Raw genomic sequence first — 22,806 nt, forward strand, 5'->3', positions numbered from 1 at the left:
CAGAGAGGCTGAGTACAGTGTCTGAGGTCACACAGCTAAAAAGTGGCTGCATTGGTATTCCAGCCCCAGCAGTCTGGTTCTAGAGCCTGTGCTGTTAATCACTGTACTAGCTTGCCAGGAGGAGGGAGAGAGACAGTGCGTGTGTGTGTGTGTGTTGGCGGGGGGGGCGGTGGAGGGCATTAGAGATCATTGTAAGGCATTCCTGTGCTAACATATTGGTGGGGGAGGCTTGCTTGCAGAAGCTCTGACAAAGACACCACAGTTGAGGATTCTGGAAGGGATGGGGATGTGGGCTTTACTCAGGCTCCCGCAGCTTGTCAGTCCCAGTTCCTGCACTGGGAGGGTCTGGGGCAGGACCTGCGGACACCCACCTGCTCCTCTGCCGGCTTTGCACTGTGTGGGATGAGGAGGGGGCCCGACAGGACTCCCGGAACTGCTTGACCTCCCCATCTGGGCTCCACGTCTCCCCAGCTCCTCTCAGGAACTCCTCCCTCTGGTTGACCGCCAGGGTCCTTTGATCTGGACATTGCTTTTTCGGGCAATGTGTCAGCTGAGTGGATCCAGGTGCATGTGTGTTGGGGACACCCCCCCCCCACCACCTCCAGGAATGCTGCCTCCTGCCGGGTGCGCCCCGGGCCCGCACAACAGAGTGGTGGCTGGTGCTCCCGGCTGCCAGGCTTAACCTGCTGGCCTGGCAAAGGCTCTGCAGGGCTGTAGACCGTGACCACTGCAGCCGCTGTGAAGCATGGAGCTGGAGCCCCCAGGGAGACGACAGTCACAAGAAACAGGCTCCTGCGAGCCGGGCGCTGCTTGGGGCTCCCTCTTGTCATGACTACGGACCCCTGCGTATTCACTGTCTTACAGACAGGAGACTGAGGCCCAGGGAGGTTAAGGAGCTTGCCCAGAGGCACAGCCGTAGAGCTGGAGCCCAGCGCCAGCTGTGTATCTGCGGGCGTGCTTAGCGCGCTTGTCCTGCTCTGGGAAATCGAGTGTGTCTGTTGTGACCCGGGGTCAGGGCTGCACGGGACCTCCTGGCTCCCTCCGGGTCTCAGATCCCTCTTATCTTTCGGCGAAGACAGAAAGTGCGGCTTTCCTTCCCATAAACTGTTTTAACTGAACCTCACCGCAGGTCCCTGGGCGGTGCTGGTTTCAGGATGGATAAAGAATGGGCGCGGCTCGGGGCGGGACGTTGCGGATGGGGAGGGGGCAGGGGTGCAGCCGGCCTTTGGAGGCGACTTGGATTTGAGTGCCCCCGGTTGGGTGAGCCTTGGGCCTTTGGCCGTCTCTTCACTGCCTTGAAGGGAGAGTCCGTTTCCTCAGATGCCGCCTGTTTTTCAATTCTGTGACCCCGCAGTTTGAGCATTTGGAGCTGGGACTCAGCTCGCTGTGCAGAAATCTATACTAAACACCTAGACAGTTTAGGAAGAAGGATTGTCTGTTTCATTGAAGGTTATATAATCCTAATAGCTAAAGTTTAGAGCAGTTCCCGGGCGTCTTTACACATGTCAGTTCACGAAACCCACACAACTACTCTATGAGATCGATACTATTATCACCACTCCCGTTTTACAGATAAAGACACTGAGGCTCAGGGGAGTTAAGTAATCTGCCAGAGATCCCTCAGCCAGTAGGTGGCCGAGTGGGGATTTGAACCAAGGGAGAGGCTGCAGAGTCACGCAGGTGACACTCTGCTGGGTTATAGCACTGCACTCAGAGAGGGGTATCCAGCCTTCTGGAGCTGACTCTGCCCCATGTGACTGGAGAAGTCACATTATCCCCATTGTGAGAGATGAGGAAAGACGGCTCCGAGCAGTTAAGGAATTTGCCAGAATTCAACAAGTTGTAAATGGCGGCATTAGGATTGAATCCAGGCGCACTGACTCCAAATGCAGGGTCACTCTTATACCCTCTCCTTTCTTCCTAACTTGGAGGCTCCGCTCACGTCACCTGGTCCAGCCGGCCTTTCCGTGCAGGTGCCTGCGCCCTGCTGGTTCGGAGTGGGTGGTTTCCCCAGCGTCCTCCCTGTCAGTCCCTCAGGGTCAAGCCCAGTGTCCTCGTTGCTTCTGCTTCCCAGCACCTCCATTCAAGCCAGGACCTCCTCTGCATGTAGGATGATCAGAAAACGTGGTCCACTGAGCTAGGCCCCGTGTGTGCCCTTTGGTGCCGGCAAGCCACAGGGTGTCAGGATGAATCCCGGGCCACGTGTGACTGTGGCCACTGCCGCCTCTTTGTTGCAGGTGTTTCCACGGGGCATGGCGGCCTGAGAGACCCCTTCAGGGCACTGCTGCTTGGGTGGGTACCCCCTGTCTGTGCTCTGTGCCAGGTGCTGGCAGATTCTGCCAGGTTCAGGGCCTCGTAAAGCTCTCCAGCCGGGAAGCATTTCCTTCTGCTCGGCCTCACTCTCTCCCCGCGGTGCACATTTCCTTCTCTCTGCCTTGGAAATGGGAACCAGCTGGCCACCGATTCCTTGAAATCACTTCCTCAGCCACTCCATGCAGAGTGAGCCCCAGTAAGGGGGTAAAGTCGCCCACAGCCTTCCCTCTCTTGTCCTGCTCTAACCTTCCTCGCGGGTCCCGCTTCCCAGGCCGTTTTAACCACGTCTCTGCTCTCCCTGGACCTTCTCCCGAGCCTCCAGCATCTGCGTCCCCCCCTGCCCTCTGCCTGTCTGTGGGGCCCGTCACCACCAGATCCCTAGTCCTGGGGCAGCATAGGAGTTAGCTGCATCTTTGCTCAAAGATAACAGAGGACTCAGCCACAAAGCCTAACAGCCCAATTTAAAAATGAGCAAAGGACTTGAACAGACATTTCTCCAGAGAAGATATGCAGATGGGCAGCGAGCACATGAAAAGATGGAAATGCAAATCAAAACCACGAGGTATCCCTTCTTAATACCTACCAGGATGGCTTTGATAAACAACGGCAACAGCAACAAACAAGCGTCGGCGAGGATGCGGAGAAATTGGAATCCTTGTGAGTTGCTGGTGGGAATGTAAAAGTGTGCAGCCATCGTGGAAGATAGTTAAGTGAAATATAGAATTACCGTATGGTCCAGCAATTCCACTCTTAGGTTTTACAAAGGAAGAGTTGAAAACATATGCCCACGCAAAAACTGTACCTGAATGTTTATAGCAGCACTGTTCACAACAGAAGGTGGAAACAACCCAAATGTCCATCAGTGGATGAAATGAATGGATAAACAAAATGTGGTGTGTGTGCATGTATATATCTATATATACATGCACACACACAGTGGAATATGTGTATATATATATATATATATGTAATGGAGTATAGTGGAATATATGTTCCATTACCTATCTATACACACACGTACATACACACAATTAAATATTATTGAGCCATAAGAAGGAGTGAGGTACTAACACATGCTACAACACGGATGAACCTGGGAAACATGCTAGGTAAGAGAAGCCAGACACAAAGGGTCACGTATTCTCCGATTCCACTTATATGAAAATATCCAGAATAAATCCATAAACACAGAATGCGGATGGTGGTTGCTTGGAGTGGGAGGTGATGGGGAGTAACTTAGTGGGTATGAGGTTTTATTTTGGGGTGATGAAAATGTTTTGGAACTAGAGGTGATGATTGCACGACATTGTAAATGTACTAAACACCACTGAATTGTATATTTTAAAATGATTCATTTTATTTTATGTGAGTTTCACCTCAGTTAAAACAAACAAACAAACATGGTGGCATTGCAGGTCCCCTTAGGTAAAAAGAGGAAATTATGGGCCCTCGATTCATGCCAAATACTGTGTCTGACACCTGATCCCACTGAATTCTATAGAGAAGGGACGGGCCCTGTTATAACCATTTCACAGATGAGAAAGTAGAGGTTCAGCTAGGGCACTCAGTTTATAGTGGCCCAGACAGAAGTGGACCCAGGGTTTGTCTGGCTCTGACCTGCCTTTGATCACTTTTCTATGCTCCTTCTCGGCAACACAGAGGCTTTTGTGTCGTGTTGTTTGTTTTAGATTCTAAGCCCCGTGGGATGGGCCGCACCGACCCCGAGGAGCTCAGTTCTAGGTCCATTTGTGAGATGTCTGCCCTTTGCTTCCCACGTAGCCAGGTCCCTTGAGGTCCAGCCTGCTCTGGCCACCCGCCTACAGGGATCATTTTCTAACGTGGACTCCTCACATCCCTTACAGGGAGGCAAAGATTTGTAGCTGAAAGAAGACGGAAGACGAGGGTTTGAGTCATGGTTCTACTGTGTGATCCTGGTTGATTCTCTTAAACCCTCAGTTTCCCTAAATGTGCAATGGGAGAGAATGAGAACACCTACCTCATGTCCTTCCTGGGTCATCCGTGCAGGGCAGGTCCATGCTGGCGCTCGACAATGATTCGTTGCACAAGCAATTCAATGAATGAGCAGTAGGCAGTCAGGGACCTCAGTTGTGGGCTTGGTCCAGGAGTTAGACTTACAGTTATCCTTTGTATGCGCTCAGCCCAGGACTGAACGCACAGTAGGTCGTCAGGAAATAGTTGTGAATTGATTAGTCTGTACAGGCATATGTCGTTCTATTGCGCTTCGTAGATATTGCGTCTTTTACAAATTGAAAGTTTGAGGCAACCCTGCGTCGAGCAAGTCCGTTGGTGCCATTTTTCCAACGGCATTCGCTCACTTCGTGTCTCTGTGTCACATTTTGGTAATTCTTGCAATATTTCAAATTTTTTCATTGGTGTTATATTTGTTATGATGATCTGTGATCTTTGGATGATTACTATTGTAATTTTTTGGTTTTCTTTTGTATTTTTCTTTTAATTTTTTAATAAATTTATTTATTTTATTTATTTATTTTTGGCTGCATTGGGTCTTCGTTGCTGCGCACGGGTTTTCTGTAGTTGCAGTGAGCGGGGGCTACTCTTCATTGCAGTGAGCGGGCTTCTCATTGTGGTGGCTTCTCTTGTTGTGGAGCTCGGGCTGTAGGCACATGGGCTTCAGTAGTTGTGGCTTGTGGGCTCAGTAGTTGTGGCTTGTGGACTCTAGAGCACAGGCTCAGTAGTTGTGGTGCACGGGCTTAGTTGCTCCGCGGCATGTGGGTTCTTCCCGGACCAGGGCTCAAACCCGTGTCCCCTGCATTGGCAGGCGGATTCTTAACCGCTGCGCCACCAAGGAAGCCCCTCTTTTGTATTTTTAAATTAAGGTATGTACATCGGTTTTTTTAGACATAACGCTGTTGCATGCTTAACAGACTAAACTATGGTGTAAACGTAACTTTTATATGCGCTGGGAAACCAAAAAAATTCGTGCGTCCCGCTTTATTGCCATATCGCTTTATTGCCGTGGTCTGGAACCAAACCTGTAATAGCTCCGAGGCGTGCTTGTATTTATTCACAACCGAGCTGGAGATGGGCGATTTCGTCCTGGTCTCTGGATTTTGGCTGCTTTTTCTTCCATAGCAGGAATTATTGCAGAGAGATGGAATGGAGGAAGATCAAAGTGCTCTGCTTTAGTCCCCGCTCACCCTGAAGAGGACTGAAGCAGGACTGGCGTTCCTGGTGGCCGTCGTCGGGCTGTCGCCTGAAGCTTCCCTTACAACGCCGGCGGGAGACCTACATTTCTTCTGCCCTGATTCCATCACACTTTTAGGAGCGAGGAGCTTGACATGGCGGAGGCAGTGTCAGTGCCTCTCCACGCACAAGTCAGGGGAGCGTGTCATCCTGGTTCTGACAGCAGGATGGATCGCATTTATTCTTGCCAACTGAGGCTGCCCAGAGGCACGCCGTCTGTGTTACTGGGGATGGCTTACCCTCAGTCATGTGACCTTGGCAAGGTCACACATGTTGGAGTCTTAGTTTTCACATCTGCCAAATGAGGAGCGGGGGTGAGGCTTAGAGGATCTCTCAAGTCCCTTTTGGCCCCAGAGTTCATCATGATTCTGGCCGTCTACAATGGGCGTGTTCCATAGCCCCGTCTTCTGTCTCTCTTCCCCTTTTCTGCCTGTACGCACCGTCTGCTATCCACCCACCCACCCACTTTTACTAAGCAGCCCCCCTGGACCTGGCATAATGCCAAGTCCTGAAGATACAGAGGAGATTAAAACTGGGTCCCTGGCCTTACACGCTCACAGGCATGAGTGGGACAGAGAAGTTGGACTAAAAGAGGACAAGCAAATGTAATGAGTGCTGTGGTCCAGAAAGGCGCAGGCCTGCTCTGGTAGCAACAGAGGAGGCCAGCAGCCTCTCCTTAAGATCCTTTCCGAGGACCGTGGCCTCCTCCTGCCACAGCTTCAGGACAGGCTTGTCTTGTTGTGGAGGAGCAGTGTCGCTGATGACCTCAAGTGGCCCCTTTTGGCCACAGGAATCTGTGATGTGGAATTCTCAATTGCCGGCTTTGCTGGAGAAGAGGGAGAGAAAGAAAGAAGGAAGAAGGAGGGGCCGGCCGGCCCTCCTGTGCATTTCTGTTTGCGGTCCCAGACCTCCGTTTCCTGGGGCTGCGGGCTACGTGTAGGAGGCTCGGTGGCTTGGCCGCCCCGGGACGGCCATCTGTTGGCAGCTCCCTCCCCAAGCAGTAGTGGCGGCCGGGCCCCGGACAGACCTCCTGTCTGTCCCGTGTGTCAGCATCCTGTGGCGAAGGGCAGAGTGGAGCCTGTGTTTCCCACAGCCCAGCCGCCCCTCAGAGTGATCCTGAGGGTGCAGTGATTCCGAGGGTGACGCCGGCATTTACCCCTCAACCCCGACCCCCGCAAGGGAGAGTGCGGACAAGGCAGCTTTTCTAATAAGCAGCCTCTGCTTGCCCGGTAGGAGATGAAAGACTATGTGTGAGAGTGGGTAATTTGGGGTTTTCCTGATGCAAGCAGCTGACATTTGTTCGGACCTCATGCTCACTGCAACCCTGCCTTTCATCTCTGCTATCAAAGCCCAGCTCATATTTGGCCTGCATCCGGGGCGGGCAGTGCCACCGGAATTGAATTGGGCCAATAGTAAAGTATGAAGGAAACGGCACAGTGACCCTTGCCGGCTATGGATGGTTTAGTGGAGGCCGCAGGGCAAGTTTGACTCTCCTGGTGGAGCGACAGGGGGGTTCCCGTCGGTAGCAGCTTGTGTACGGCTGTTCCCCGCGGGACCGTGGAAAGAGCGTGCTCTTTGGAGTTGGGTAGGGCTGGCTGGATTTGAATGCTGGTTTCTCCACTTACTCACTGAGTGAACCCAGGAGGTTTGTCCTCTCTGATCTGTGTCAGTGGGATAATATTACCACCGACTCTAGCGGTCTTTACAGCTCACCGTATGCGCCGTCTGAAGCCCAGGAGACTCTCAGAAGTGTTCATTGGCTCCTACCCTAATTGATGAACTGGACCCATTGTGCTCTAGGCATTAGAGGACTGGAACCGGGGCTTGCATTATTCGCTGTATTCTCCATACGGCGCCTGCCGTGTCGTAGGTCCCCTGTAAGTGACTGGCAGATCGCTCGATGAAGAAAGGGGTCTTTGCGTGTGCCACCCATACAACTCTTCTGGCTTTGCAGAGAAAGAGAGGGAGGGAAGGAGGGAGGGAGAGAGAGAAGGGGAGTGTGTGTGTGTGTGTGTGTGTGTGTGTGTGTGTGTGTGTGTAAACCAACCAAGAGCTAGGCCATGTAATTTGAGTCTGAAACACACCAGGTTGTATACCTTTCCCATGTCCATTCCTGATGTAAGGAGCAAATGCTTAAGACTTGATTCATTCATAAAACCTGTGCTGTAGTCCCATCTAATCACCCATGCGATAAGTTGAATCCCCAGTTGTAGTGACCTGGCTTCCTGTCTGTCCCCTCAGCCCTTGATTACCTCCACTGATGGGACACTCACTGCCCTTGAAAGATGATGCTGACAGTTCTAATGGTCATCCCTCTCCCCAGGCATGGATGCTCTGTTCTAGCTCTCTGGCTTCTGATCCTTGGGGCCCTCTGATGCAACAAACCCCTCTCACAGACAGCTTTTACGTTGATGAAGGCAGATGCCATGTCCTTTCTGAATCTTCTCCTCCAATGGGTTAACCACCTACCTAGCTGGGTGGCGCGAGTTAGGCCACTTGACCTTGAGCCTCTGTTTCCCCAGCTCTTGAGCACTATTTAAGGACGAAGCTAAATGGCATCATCTACATGCAGCACACAGGATGTACTGGCTGCACCTTTTCAGCCCGCTGAGGAGCTGAAAGGTCCCTGAGTTCCTCTTTGATGCTGATGATTTCAAGAAATAGAGAGAGAGGTGACTTCTTCTATCACATGGGAGGGAATCAGGTAGCAAAGCCATTCCCTCTTCTTAAGTCTCTAGTCTGGAAAGTTACTTACTTAGCGACACTTTGTCAGTTTGTCTGGATTTCAGGAGGTGGCCCTTGGAGACTGAGTGCTTCTGCCTCCTTTTGTGAAATTGTCTGAGGGGGGGCCTTCCTGTCACCGCTCAGGCTCAGTTGGAGACTGTGGCACAGGGCAGTGGAAGGGACACTAAACTGAGAGCCTGAGGATTGGATGCCTTGTCTCTGCTCCGCCTGGAAGAGCCTCTTTTCGGGGTTTTCACCCTCCCCGAGCCTTACCTGTTTAAGGTGTGGGTCAGCCTTTCCAGGCCCAGCAGTGTGGGTGCCCCAGGAGTCTCTAGGAAGGTCAGAAAGTGGAAAGAAAGCCCACAAGGCCTCACCTATAAGCTCACCATCCCGTTTTCTGGTTTCTCTCCCCTTTCCTCCTGCACTGCCTTGCATGCCAGCAGTCTGGGGGGGGTCTCTGACTCTCAGGTCACCTGCCAGAAGCTTCCGCAGGCCGGGAGCACGCTCTGGCCAGTCGCCACACAGGAAGGAACATCTCTAGACGGGGTTAGATCCAAACCCCTTGGCCTGACACGTCTGCCCTTAACTCTGAACCCAGCCTCAACTGTTGCCCGCCCTCCCCCTACTAGCATTCACGCTCCAGCCACCCAGAAGTTGAGGCGTCCTCCCTATCTGTGCTCCTGCAGGCAGATGGCCCAGGGAAGCAGAAGTCATCATAACGTGAAACTATGCACTCATAAACTCACCGCTCATGTCCATCCAACCCACCCACATCTGAAGATAATCAGTCATTTACTGATTTCCAGACATTGTAAACATCTGTCAGTCCAGGGCAAGGGTAGCAGACTCTCTTAACTGACCTCCATGTGGCTTCCTCGCTGTGCATTCCCTCTGCACAGCAAACTGAGTGAGACCCCAGGCTCACAGAAGGCTCGGGGCTGGTGGGCTACTCACAAGCCCAATTTCCCCTATTCAAAGCTTTGTTGTGCCCCACCAGCTGTGTGGCCTTGGGCAAGTTAAATAACCTCTCTGTGCTTGTATGCTTTATCTGTAAAATCAGACTAATACTAGTATCTACCTTCCAGGGTGATTATGGCATTCAATGAGTTAATACACGTGAAGGCTTAGAACAGTGTTTCTTTAACACCCGTTAAATGTCAGCTATTGATACTGGGGTGCCGGCAAGGCTTTTACCACCCATTGATTCCTGTGCTGGCCAAAAGTGAGTTGTGTTGGTAATTGCATATTACATAAACTGATGAGAATTGAGCTCTTGCATGAATACTAAGTTTAGTACTTTGGAAGGCACGGAAAACGTTGATTTGCTAAAAAGTTGTCACCAAATCACTTAGAGGCAAAACAGCTGTAAAAAATAGGAAGAAAATATTATAAAACTCTAAGGAAGCTGTAGTCCATATGTTTTGCAGATGACTCACTTTTGCACTACTTTAAAGAAATGGAAATCAGAAATTGTAGAATTGTGAGTATGTGTTTCAAAAGAAAGACCATCTGCATCTCGAAAGACCCTGCCTTTCAATCGGCTCATCCATGTTCAGCTAATAAAATATCTGTGTCCGTCCTGTTTATGGTTGCCCACTTGTTCAGTGACATGGCACTGGGAGAGTCGGGTGACAGGGCTTGTTCTATCCAGAGCGGATCCACTGCCAGAAATTGCACGTCTTGCCCAGACTGCAGGGTTTTCCCGATGCAGAAGGTGCTGTGGGTGAGCTGCTTGAATCACGTGCCCTTCCTCCTATGTGCCAGGCACTGATCCAGTGTCTGATACACCAGGGGTGACACAGGGAGCGGCTAGCAAAGTGGACACAAGTCCCTGCCCTCATGGGACCTCACGATGGGCGGGGGAGGGGGGGAACTGTAGATGGAACTGAAGGGTAAATATCAGGTACTTAACCTCTCCCGTAAGCTCTAAGGAAAGAGAAGCAGGAAGAGACTTGAGTCCTGCCCTTGGGAAGACCTCGGGGAGCCTGGCAGAATCAGACCGGCTAACCGAGGAGAAGAGAAAGGAACGATGTTGACCCTCTAGGCAAAATAAGAGGATGACTGAAAAATCCAAAAGATTAAGAGGGGCCTGGGAACATTGACAGAGTCCCGAAAGGTCTTTTGCAAACGATCCTTTTAATCATGAGGGATGAAGGAAGTTTGTATTTTGTGAGAAAACATGTGCTAAAATAGCCTCGGCGTCAGATTCATTCATCCTTTTTTTTAAATTGAAGTATAGTTGATTTGATTCATTGTTCTGGTGGCCTAACACTCAGAGCAGAGTTTAAAATGACAACTTCAAATTTAAGTATAAGACAGACGAAGCTTACTTTATATTTAGAATTAAGTTACCAATGATATATTACACGCTTATAATGTATAAAGGATAAATTAACTTATGAATGTAGGATAGTTTATGTTTATAACTGTTTCCTTTTTCAAGGCAAAGTCGTCCCCCTAAACAGGCTATAAGACAAGTGACATGAGTGGCCCAAGTGACATGAGTGGCTATAAGACAAATGAGAGGTAGAGCCGGGAATCCGAAGCAGATGGTGGGCAGTCTGTGTTTTCGAGATAAAGTTCCTCCCTCCCCAGGACACACACATGCCCTGAATATCTGGACCTCATTTTAAGTGGCTTCACCTCAAGTGGCTTTTTTCTGGGTCCTCTTCTCCACTCGCTCCCAGGTCCCCAGGTCTTTGCTTCCTCTGCTCCGTCTTCCCTGCCTGCTCTGCACCCCTCAGCCTCCTTCTTCCCCCATCACTGCATTCATCAGAGACCCCCCTACGTGTCTGGCTCATGTGCAGGGGAGAACCCCTGTACACCCGTGTCCCCCGGGCTCCGCACTGTCCACCGGAGGGACAGGGCGGCAGGCTGGCCCTCCCTCTCCCTGGACTTCTGGACCGACCTGGGGAAAACAGGATTGGTGGGGGACTCCTAGAATGGATGGAGAAGGCTGTTTGGAGATTCTGGTGAAGCTGTTCCCCGGTGCAACTGGCAATGTGAGCTCCGTGTATTAGCCACTCTCCCGAGTGTCCAGGCCCCAGAGGAGTCATGGGGGTCCCAGAGCTGGGAAACGTGAGCGGCCGCCTCCCCATCCTTCAGTTTCCCGGCAGTGCGGAGAGCACCTGATGTGTGTTTTGGGCAGCGTTTTTTTTTTTGTTTTTTTTTTAAAGGGTGGGTAGCGAAAGAGTGAGGGCATTTTATTTTATTTTATTTATTTATTTTTGACTGTGTTGGGTCTTCGTTTCTGTGCGAGGGCTTTCTCTAGTTGCGGCAAGCGGGGGCCACTCTTCATCGCGGTGCGCGGGCCTCTCACTGTCGCGGCCTCTCTTGTTGCGGAGCACAGGCTCCATACGCGCAGGCTCAGTAATTGTGGCTCACGGGCCTAGTTGCTCTGCGGCATGTGGGACCTTCCCAGACCAGGGCTCGAACCCGTGTCCCTTGCATTGGCAGGCAGACTCTCAACCACTGCGCCACCAGGGAAGCCCTGGGCAGCGTTTTGTAGCCTACAAAGAACATTTCCTCCCCCTGTCTTGTTTATGCTCATGTGCTGATTAGGCCACTGAGGAGGGCTGGGACAGTGACCGGACTCTCCAAAGGTCACAGTGGGGTGAGGGCAGGGCCAGGAGTCGGAAGCAGGTGGTGGTGGTCGCCCTCATCATCGCAGTAATGATGCCCTAAAGGACCGCCTTATTAACGCTCCAGAGTAACTCTGGAAGGCAGGTGGGCCTTTCGGGCATCTTTCACAGCGGGGGGAGCTGAGGCGGAGCAGGTGGAAACGGGATGCGAGGCCCAGGAGTTGCATCCGAACGCGTGCCTTTGCTGTCCGGTGTTCAGATTGGGGCTGCCCGGCACCGGGTATCAGACAAGCACGAGGAGGACGACGCTGGGGAGGCCTCAGAAGGTGCTCCTCGTCTACACGGGCCTGCCGCCGGCCCAGCTGGGAGTCCCCGACCCTTTCTGCGTGGTGGGGTCTTGTGAAGGCAGACCTCGACCCTACGGCACCCCACTTTCTCAGGAGCTGCTTACAGCCCAGGAAGAGCCACGCGACCTGCGGCTTTTGGCGAAAAGGGCTATTTTGTCTTATTCTGTGGGCACTGGGGAGGAGGAGACTAAACACTGGAGACCCCTCCCAACCTGCGGGCACTTTGAGGAGGAGGAGGAGGCGGCCGGGCTGGAAGGTGAGGCTGGAGTCCTGGTAAGTGTCAGGCTTCCCGGCGTGGTGTTTCCCTGTGTTGTATAATCAGCTGTCTCTTCAGCATTTCCCTGCATCGGGCTTCGCAAGTACAGATTGAACATTAAACAAACAGTGACTGCTTTATAAATATTTAACTCCCACTGTTTAGGAACTGCTCGGGGCAGGAGACAAAATAAGAGCTCCTGGCTGTCTGCTGTGTTGTCCCTCTTCGGTGGCACTGGATTGTGGGGATCAGAGTTTTTTGGGGGGCAGGGGACAGAAGCCTTTCTGACAGCCTTTTGGCCAAATGAATCGCAGATAGGTGCTGTCTTCTCTCTCTTTTGGGTGGGAGGGTGTGTCTGGGGACTTGTTCAGACCCAGCACGCTGTATTCAGGAGCTACGGGCTAACATGTCCACACAGTGGCTGGAACCCGTCATCGGTGGTGATGTTATTGTCATTCCTTCATATGACAGCAAAACTTTTCCTTTCTTTTCTCCTCTTTCTTTTTTTTTTTTTTAAGTAACAGCTTTATTGAGACGCAGTTCACATACCCTACAAGTCACGCATTTAAAAGTGTACAATTCAGTGGTTTCTGTATATTCATGGAGTTGTGCAACCATCACTACAATCCATTTTAGAACATTTTATCACCCCAGAAAGAAATCTTGTATCTATTAGCAGTCACCCCCAAGTCCCCCAACCCTCGGAAACCACTAATCTACTTTCTGTTGCCATGGATTTGTCTATTCTGGACGTTTCATGCACGTGGAATCAAACGACACAGTGGTGTTTTGTAACTAGCTTGTTTCATTTCGCACAATGTTCCCAAGATTCATCCTTGGAAGTAGTAGCATGTATCAATACTAAATTCCTTTTCATGGCTGAACAATATTGCATTGTGTGGAGAGACCACGTTTTGTTTATTCTCATCTGTTGTCGGACATGTGCAGACAACAAAACTCTTCAGTTGAAAAAAAATCAAGATGCGGCCGGTTCAGAATCATGAGATGAAGGCAAAACTCATTCACAAATGAGGCTCTCCGCCATTCTGGAAGAGGCTTAGGAAGTTCCCTTTAAGCTTGAGGTGGAGGTTAAAATGTGTACAGCTGACAAGCCACTCAGCTTTTATTTAGCACTAACTGTATGCCAGGCCTACAGTCAAAACCCATCTGGTAATTGGTTGGAAATATCTGACCATATGATCTCTTGGACAGATCTCCACACTTCTCATAGGCCATCCTGCTAGGTTTTTGTGGGCGGGAGAGTGGGGGAATGAGGTTGTTTTCTCGGCCCGTTTCATCTGATCTCACATGCTGACCCTCTTTAGGAGGGAGGAGCAGAGAAGAGAGCTGACTCTCCAAAGCAGTCTTCTTGTCTCACTCCCTCCAGGCGTGCGTCTCCGTCCAGCTCTCTTGTCCCGGGGCTGTGCTCACCCTCGGTGTCTATCAGAATCCCAGATGTTTCCACACTCCCTGGAGAGGCTGATTCAGCCCAGGCCCAGCCTCTGGCTTAGGCAGCCCAACTCTGCAGGAAATGTTAAAAAAACAGGGCCTGTTATCATTCCTGGTCATCGCCCAGTCACTTAATTATGACGAATTGTAATGGATGCTGTTGGTGTCCTGCCTGGGCCCCCTTTACCAGGCCGGCACACTCACTCACCCCCAGCTGTTAAAGGTCACGGTCTGGTGTCCCCTTCTCTGGAGATTTGCTGCCTCATCCAGGAATTTGCTCACCCTCCCCTGGCCCCAGCCCCTGCTGACTCAGGGGTACAAAAGGCTGGCCCCCTTGCTTCAACGTGGGGTGAACTCCGTTGTACCATTTACTTACGCACCGGAGCTCCCCGTGGGATCAGGCTGAGGCTGGGGTCCAGCTGAGGAGACCGCATCCTTACTGAGCCCCGCCCTCCTGCCCGTCCCGCGTCCCTCACTCCCTTTCTCCCGAGTACACTCCCCCGTGAACTCACACACAGGAACTTCCATCTCAGGATCTGTTTCTGGGGAGTGCAGCCTAAGACACTATCTCGTGACAAAGTCCCTCCCAGGGTCCCCTCAGAGGACGTTTCGTCTTGGAGATTCTCTGCCTGAGCTTCCTGGCTTGGCTCCCTGAGTGTTTGGTTTTGTTGGTTTGGGTTTCAAAGTCATTTCAGGCTAATCGGACCCTCGGAAAGGTCTGCACTGAATCATAGTCCTGGCGTGGTTCCCCCCCCCCATTTCCTTTCTTTCCCTCCCCCACGGGCGTCCTTTCCCGTGTCCACAAGGACCTCAGCAGAAAGGAAGAAAAAAAATAATAAACTTGAGAAGGCACATGGGCAGCTAACTAGCCTTGGGACCGGACGGCCTTGGGTCAGGTGTGAGCCCCACCTCCCTGTAACCAGGTAATCAGCTGCAGTGACTTCTCAGAGCCTTGGCTGGTAATCTCTATTTCTCGGCATTGTCACGAGGATCAGGATAGCTTGGATGGGTGGTACAGTGCAGTGCAGCGATGGGCAGAGGCCCGCTTCAGCACACAGAGACTAGGAGAGCGTCCCAAAGGACTCCTGGACTCCCTCACCCACTCCAGGCTTCAGCCTCAGCAGCCGGCTATTTATTATCTGTCCATCCAGGCCCTTTTCAGGTCTCATTGCTTCTGTTCACATCGTACTTTCTTCCTGGGCTGCTCTTCCTTTTCTCTCTGAGCCCCACTGAAGGCGATGTTCAAATGCCATCTCCTCCTTGAAGCCCTCCCTGGCGCCTGGCAGGAGGGATCAATACTTTCCAGCAAAGCACTACTTGACTTCCTGAATGTGGGGTGTGTGTGGAGGGTAGGATGAAATAGGAGAGTGTGTTCTGGAGTCAGACAGGTGGGCATTGGAATCCTGACCCCGTCCCTCACTAGCTGGCTGGCTTTGGGCCGGTAAGCTGTGCCCACCACCCATGCCTAGGACCCCATGCACATTACAGGTGCTGTGTCAGCAGTGATTTCTCCATACCTGTCACCTCTGAATCAGCCTGCAGCTAGTGGGAAGAGTAAGCAGATACCAAACAAGCACGTGGACTTAAATAAATGCAGAGCTGTGTGAGTTAACATCCAGCTAAGGGTTAAACACTTTCAAAAGGTTTTGTATGTGGTTGGTGGGTGAGACGGGCTGTGGTCCCTCTGGTCACCTTATAAGGGGGCCCAGGGGCCACTTCCTGCCGCCTGCCCTCCATCTGCTCCTCCAGAGCTCAGGCCCACAGAGCTGAGCTAAAAGGGGGACAAAAAGGATGATTATGTCCCTGGAAATTGGGGCCGAGGCTTGATTCTGAGAGGTGATCGCTGCTTTCACGGGTCAGCCGTGGAGGAGTTCCCTCTTTTGACCACCAGTTGCCCCCGCGAAGGAGCAGGCGACCGGCCACTTCTTATGTCCCTCTCTCTCCGGCCCTGGCCCGTCTCTGGCGCTCGTTGCCTCCCTGTGAAAGGAGCACACAGTGCTGTTCACAGCCCGGCCCGCTGCGGTGGCTGCAGAGAGGGGCCGAGAACAAGCTCGTGTTGGCGGCAGCCCTCCAAACACAGCAGGGCTGCTGGGCTGACCTTTAAATAGACGGGCTCTGGGCCACTCAGTTCCTGGAAGTTTGAAGAAAGTCAGCCTTTCAAGTGATGCGACTTCCAACCTCAGGAAAGGTCCCTGTGTTTGCGAAAGCCATAATTGACTGTTGCTTTTGCACTTCATTATATGTGGCCGTGCAGCCACTGGGAGCCAGCATGCCAGGGCTAGGAGGGGAAAATCCTCAAGTATTTTAATAGCCCCCTTCTTAGAAGCAAGATAAACATACGTATTGTACTTTGCGACAGAGGCAGGGGCTGGGAAAGGGAGCGGCCTGGCACCGCATGAAAGGTCTTTTTAAGCTGAACTCTGAGGTTTCTCTTTTTTTCTTTCTTTCTTTCTTTCTTTCTTTTTCTTTTTTTTTTTTATTTGTAAGCAAAGCTGGCATGAGTAAATGATGCCAGCATCTCCGTGGCTGTGTAGAAACCATAGTCCCTCCCCAGACTGCAGACTGCTCCATCCCTCCCTGAGTCATAAGCTACCCCCTGACTGGTGAAAAATGATGGGGTGAAGTTTGTCATCACGATCACAGTCGACTTAGAGGATTTACTTTCATCCAGGAAATCTTCCCTCCAGCTCTTGCTTTGCAATTATGGAAAAAAAAAAAAGAGTTAATGAAGATGCGTACCATGAGTCTAAAGCAAGGCAAACATCAGACAAACCCAAATGGAGGGGGACATGCGCAAATGAAATAAATGCCTTATAATCTGTCAAGCGTCAAGGTCATGAGAGTTAAGGAAAGACGGAGGAACAGTTCCAGATTGAAGGAAAGTGAAGACGTGTGACAACTAGATGCAGTATTTGATTATGCACAGTTGGCAACGCTTGAATGGGGTGTGAGAACTGGATGTCAGTTATGTATCAGTGTCAGCTTCCGGGTTTTGCTGGTGGAATGTGGTTCTGGGGAGAACATCCTGGCTTTAGGAAATACACACCAAAGTCTTCTGGGGAGATGGGGCGTCAGCCAGCCGCTTTCTCCCACACGGAGTCAGGAAAAAGGACCTGCACTCTACTCCCAACCTTTCTCTAAGTTTGTGATTATTTTAAAAATATTAGTTACTATGTGTGCCAGCGGATGTTAACTAGACTTGTGATCACTTCACAGTATTTGCACATAGCAAATCATTATGTTGTACAGCTGAAACTAATATAATTTTGACTAATATATGTCAATTATATCTCACTAAAAAAGGAACTCTCAACAAAACAATAGCAGTCATAATAATAATTTAACCAACCAGTGGAGGAGGAAAAATCCCTTTAGTGGAGAGTGAAACAGACCTGGATGTGAATTCTGACCCTTAAAGCTTAACCTAAACTCCCTGTGCCTTGGTTTCCTCATCTTTCAAAATAAAGGGTGTGTGTGTGTGTGTGTACACACACACACGTATTCGTGCATCTGTGTGTGATAGTATCTCCCTAATCGGGTGGTGGTGAGTAGGAAGTGACACAGTGACTGTACCTGAAGGGCATCGTGGGTTACTCCATTCTCTGTGACGTGCACCATGTACAGAGCAGTAGATGGATTTACAGACTCCACGGCAAACTGACTTCCTTTGGGCATCTTCTCTCCGCCTCAATCATGGCATCATGGGCCATGACCAACTGTGCCAGTTGAATTGGAATGAATTTTAAGATTTTGTTAAACTCGGCTATCATCTTCCAACGCCTCCAGCAAGAACCTAGTGTTTCTTATTTCCGTGTCTCCCTCCTCTGCTGGCTGCTTCAAAGAGGTCCTTGTCCATTTTCTTTTCCAAAGTGCCCGGGGGAAGTGACCTCTCTGCTCCTCCACGTGCAGCCAGTAGACCCTGTCCCGTCTGCCACAGACCCCAAGACCCTTCCTTTTACTTTTGATTTTGTTACCTGTCTTCAGAGGTGCGGGCAGCATGATGTTGATCCCCAGCACCCCACTTGGAACATGGTTGCAAGCTTCTTTTGTGTGACGTGTTGTTCTGAGCATTGTGTATGTAGGTGCCATCCCAGTTCATCCTCAGCAGCCCTGGGATTCGGGTGCAAGGATTTCCCTGTTTCAGGCGGCTGAGGCACAGAGCAGTTGAGCAACTTGTCCGAATCACACAGCTGGCAGGTGGTGGGGTAGAGATTGGTGGTCTGGCCCCTGAGCCCTGGCTTACCCACTGGGCTGCATGGCCGCTCAGCGGATGTGAGCCGATGGAATGAGGGCTGCTGAGACTGAGTCAGCTTCACTCCTAGCACTGAGCCAAGTAGGACTCTGGTCCAGACCTCTCTCCGCCGCCCTAATAAAGCCAGTGTTTACACAGGGTAGAGGTGCTCATCAGATGCTTGTGCCAATCCCCAAATACGGCCATGGCCAGAGTGCGAGGGGGGTGCCTGTTATGTAATGCCCTCGGCTGGTCCCCAGACAATGCCACTTCCTCGCTTGGCGATGTGTAACTGCCTAACTACGGGTTACTCATTTCCTTTGGAAAACTTGGCAGGGCCACTGTGCCCGGTTTCCTCCTCCTGCCACATCCCGGGGCTTCGTGTGTCAAATGTGCTCCAGATTCCTGGGAACACCCCCATGGAGGGCCTGGCCTTCGGCTGTGGCCAGTCCAGGGCTGTTGATGGGAAGGGGCGTGAGGAGCAGGGCCTGCGTCGTTGCTGGGAATGGCATGCACCCACAGCCCACCTCCCACAATTCTAGTGCTCACAGCAAGTGGAGGTCCAGCCACAGGTGTGGGGAGACGCCAGCGTGCAGACGGTGGGCAGCTCAGGCCGTGTTTCAGCTCCTCCCCCGTCCCTGACAGGTGTGCACTGAATCGAGTGTCCAATTTAGGTTTTACTTCCTTCCTCTCTGCTCGTCTCCTGGCAGAGGGATGAACGGAGGGATGAAGGAATGACGAAGGGGTGGTTTGAGATGGATTTCCTCAAGTGGGCATGAACAGTAGTAAGGCATGTCAGAACTTTTGTTGTATGAGCTTCCTTTCCATCCTGCAAGACTTGGAAGGTGAGTCCTGAAGGCAGTCAGCCCTGTTCACTCCTCTCCCAGCACCAGCTTCATCAAACTCCCACGAAAGTGGCGGAGTCCCAGCCTTAGGCGGGCACGTCACTGGATTCCAATTCAGTCTGTGCAGATTCACTGTTTGGGGTCAGTTTCCCTGATGAGCACCGAGTACAGCTTTGCTAGCTGCATCTTAGGCCCCTTCTCCTGTTGTCAGTTAAAAACAGCCACAAGCACGCAATTCTGTCTTGATAAGTGTGTACGTGCATGCACAATACACCACACAAACGCACACGCGCCCACACATGCGTACGTATATACGTTTATTTACCCCCAGTGCGTGTGGGGAAATTGCACTAAGTTATCGCAACTTTAATTTTTCTCTTTCTCTTTACCAACCATAAAGATTGTCAGAAATTAAGGATGTATTTATACCAACGAGGACCCTAGTTAGTAGTTCTTTTCATGGGCTATTTTATCTTCCCAACAACCCTGGAGGTGATATTGTTCTTTCCATTTTATAGACGGGAATTGATCCATTGTGTAACTCAATGTCACTGATATTTATTAAGTGCCTCTGGTGTGTGCTGGGTACCACTAGATCCTGGGCTTTTTTTATAAGAGGACTCAGGCCTGCTCCCTGCTTTCCGCGGAGAGAGACACCAGCCCTGTGACCACAGTCCCCTGCGAGGAGCACTCCGGTGGGGCGGATACTCTGTGTATGGCGGATGGGTTGGATGCAGGAGATGGGTGGGGTGCTGATGCCGTCAGGCCAGAAGAGGTCTTCCTGGGCTTGGTGGGAGGGCAGCCTCTAGAGACACCTGCCCAGCGTGTGGTCACCTTGAGCCCGAGGGCCTTCTCTCTTGATTTGCTTCCTGCCCTCTCTAGGGCTGGCTCTGCTTCCCAGTGCCAAGTAAGAGACAGGCAGAGCCAGGTGCAAATCCCGCCTCTTCCGCTGTCTAGACAGTGGCTCAGCCTCTCCTGCCCAGTTTCTCTAAGTCCAGACCCAGAGCGAGCTCTCCGTTAGCCATGGTGCCCTGGAGCTGCTTATTTTCCTGAAGTCAGCGTTTGAAATCACCAGACTAATATTCAGCTACAGGGTATGGTATGTATTTCACTGCATTTTGGCGGGTCTCCTTTGCCCCAGTCTTGGCTGTCTGCTGAATGCAACTGAGGAGGCGTCTTTTATATTTGCCAAGGGACAGAGAAGCCCTTATCTCCTGGGGGGCATTTCCCTTGAGTGACAGTAACTGCATGCAATTCTTTTTGGGGGGCAGGATCTTGCTTATTCAATTATTATTATTATTATTATTATTTTTTAGCAACATGCTTTTAAAAAATTAATTAATGAATTTATTTATTTATGGCTGTGTTGGGTCTTCGTTTCTGTGCGAGGACTTTCTCTAGTTGCGGCAAGCGGGGGCCACTCTTCATCGCGGTGCGCGGGCCTCTCACTATCGCGGCCTCTCTTGTTGCGGAGCACAGGCTCCAGACGCGCAGGCTCAGTAATTGTGGCTCACGGGCCTCGTTGCTCCGCGGCATGTGGGATCTTCCCAGACCAGGGCTTGAACCCACGTCCCCTGCATTGGCAGGCAGATTCTCAACCACTGCGCCACCAGGGAAGACCCTTATTCAATTATTGAAGAGAAATTTATTGAAGACCTGCTTTCCCCAGGTACCTGTGTTGGCAAAGGGCAGTAAATAGGACAGCCCCGTCTTCATCTTCATAAAGCCACCAGGCTGGGGGGTGCGTGGGATGGGGGTGGGTGCCCACTGAGATGTTGGGCCACCCGGACCTTTCCCTGTGAGCTCCTCCTCCTGGGAAAGGTCTGGGCTCTGGGTGACTCCAGACTGCCTCCTTCAAGCAGCTCAGTTTCCCTTATCTCTGCAGTGTTAGTTTGCAAGTCCCCTTAATGGCTTTCCAGCAGGAAAGCTTAATTCTTCGGGGAGGTTGAGAAGCCCCTGCCTTCCTGATGTTTCCTTGTCAGCAGTTTATCGGAGAACCCGGCGCTGGGGTGGGACTGATCATCGCTTAGACATTCTCCACTTTGGTTGCCCTGGGGTCCGGCTGGGGTTGGCTAAAAACAATACAGGACAGTTTGGTATTTTGTTTAGTTTTGTCTTCACTGCTGCACCTGGATGCTCTGGTATCCGATCCAGCTAGGTCCTCCTGAGTTTTCTCTTCTTTTTGGGCCTCACTTCTCTTGGGAATGAAGAAGACAGCCTAAAACGTGTGCTGGCTGGCTTCCCCCAGCAGTGGGTGTCTTCGGGTGTTTGTGGGCTGCTGCAGACACCTGAAGTGTGGGTTAATTCGTTGTCTTTTTCAAAAGGCCAGCTCAGTCTGCCTGCCTGTCTGTCTGTCTTTCCGTGTGTATGTCTCTCTCCCCTCTCCCCTCTCCCCTATGTACCCACTGAGCAGTTGCCATTTCTAGCACCTACTGTGTGCTCTGGGTGCCTTCCTTCGTCGACGCTGAAGCAGCCAGGTGCAGAGCAGGTGTTGTTATGCTCTCCTGTTGTAGAGGGGGGAGTGAAGCTTCAGAGAGAGATGGCATGTCTTGTTCGAGGTCAAGCAGTGTCAGAGTCGCACTTAAACCCAGGGGTCTGGTGCACAGAGCAGGGGGAGGTGAGGTGTGCGTGGCCCAGTGGTGTGGGCTTTGGGTGCATGACAGGGGGAGGTTCCTTAGCCTCGCTGAACCTTGGTTTTCTCACCTGTAAAGTGGGGCAGTCATAGTACTTACTCCAAAGAGTCACTGTGAACATTCGTGGAAGTCAGGCCCTCCGCAAGGAGCTTGGGACAGTGCCCAGCGGGCCGTGTGTGCTCCGACGCTCTTGGCTGTTATGATCATCCTGGTTCAGGTGGATTTGACCAGAGCTGGGGTGACTGCCTGGGAGCCTGATGATTCTGAAAGGGCTCGGTGGGAGCAGCGGGCCGGGGAAGGAGGGCTTTGCCCCGGGAAGGGGCAGCCAGATGGCTGGGTGAAGGCGGGGAGGCGGGCGTCCGAGGGAGCACTGGTCTGGGAGTAAGCACGGGGCAGACACTGCTTTCAGACACGGGACCGAAGCCCTGACTTGGCCAGGCCAGAGCTCTCCTCTGTGGTGCGGAGCTCCCCACCCAGCCAGCGCCTCTGCTGTGCTTTGATGGTCTTTCTCAGAAAGGAGGAAGGCTGGGCCGCTGGGTGCGGCCTCTGACTTCCTATGGCTGCCCTGACGCTGGCCGTGCTCTGAATTTGGCGTGTTGTTGTATCTTTGCCTCTTCCCGGCCTTTGGCCTGGGCCAGGCCCCCAAGCCGTGGTCCCGGTGACATTACTGCCCACCCCCATGGGTGTCCATCCTCAGAACCACAGAAGGCAGTGAGCGCTGTTGATCGCCTGCCGCCTGCAGGGCAAGGCCGCTTCCTCTCCAGCTTCTGGGTGAGGGCGTGGCTTGAGGCCTTTCCAGGGGGGGCCGCACCGTGAAGGTAGCCTGAGCGGGTCTTTGCCCCACACCTTTGCTGGGAACATACCCTCCTTTGTGACCTGGCTTAGCTCCCACCTCTGCGGGCCACCTGCCCCACAGGACAGCCCCTTCTCCCTTCGGTTGCGTTCTCCAGATGAGCAGGGCCGGCTATGCATCACCCCGTGTGCATTCATTCATACGTGCACCTCGGGAGCGTTTTGCGTAAAAAAGACTTTGGAGATCGGGAAAATGACCACTATTGTCCGACTCCCTGTCCCCATTTTAAGTCCAGACTGAAGTGGCCGACCCACGTGGGCTTGGAGTTGGCATCACTGGCCTGGTGATAATCTTCAGTTATCCGGTTCAGCCACTTTGTAACGGGCACCCACTTGGCTTCTCCAAGTAA

At 51.9% G+C, this 22,806-nt stretch overlaps 1 protein-coding gene and 1 long non-coding RNA gene across 9 annotated transcripts in view; one reads left to right on the forward strand and one right to left on the reverse strand.

Moving 5' to 3' along the window:
• The window catches only part of LOC309647105 (uncharacterized protein), a 408,982-nt gene that overhangs the window by 85,809 nt on the left and 300,367 nt on the right, over window positions 1–22,806 (forward strand). The gene's annotated exons all lie outside the window — the stretch shown is intronic.
• Window positions 3,560–22,337, reverse strand: LOC309647118. Its single transcript, XR_014255820.1, has 2 exons — window positions 14,766–22,337; window positions 3,560–13,968 (listed from the first exon to the last, which is right to left on the reverse strand). It is a non-coding gene; the product is annotated as an uncharacterized lncRNA (long non-coding RNA).

The sequence above is a fragment of the Balaenoptera physalus genome (genome assembly GCF_965194825.1).
Source record: "Balaenoptera physalus genome assembly, chromosome: 17".
NCBI lineage: Eukaryota > Metazoa > Chordata > Mammalia > Artiodactyla > Balaenopteridae > Balaenoptera > Balaenoptera physalus.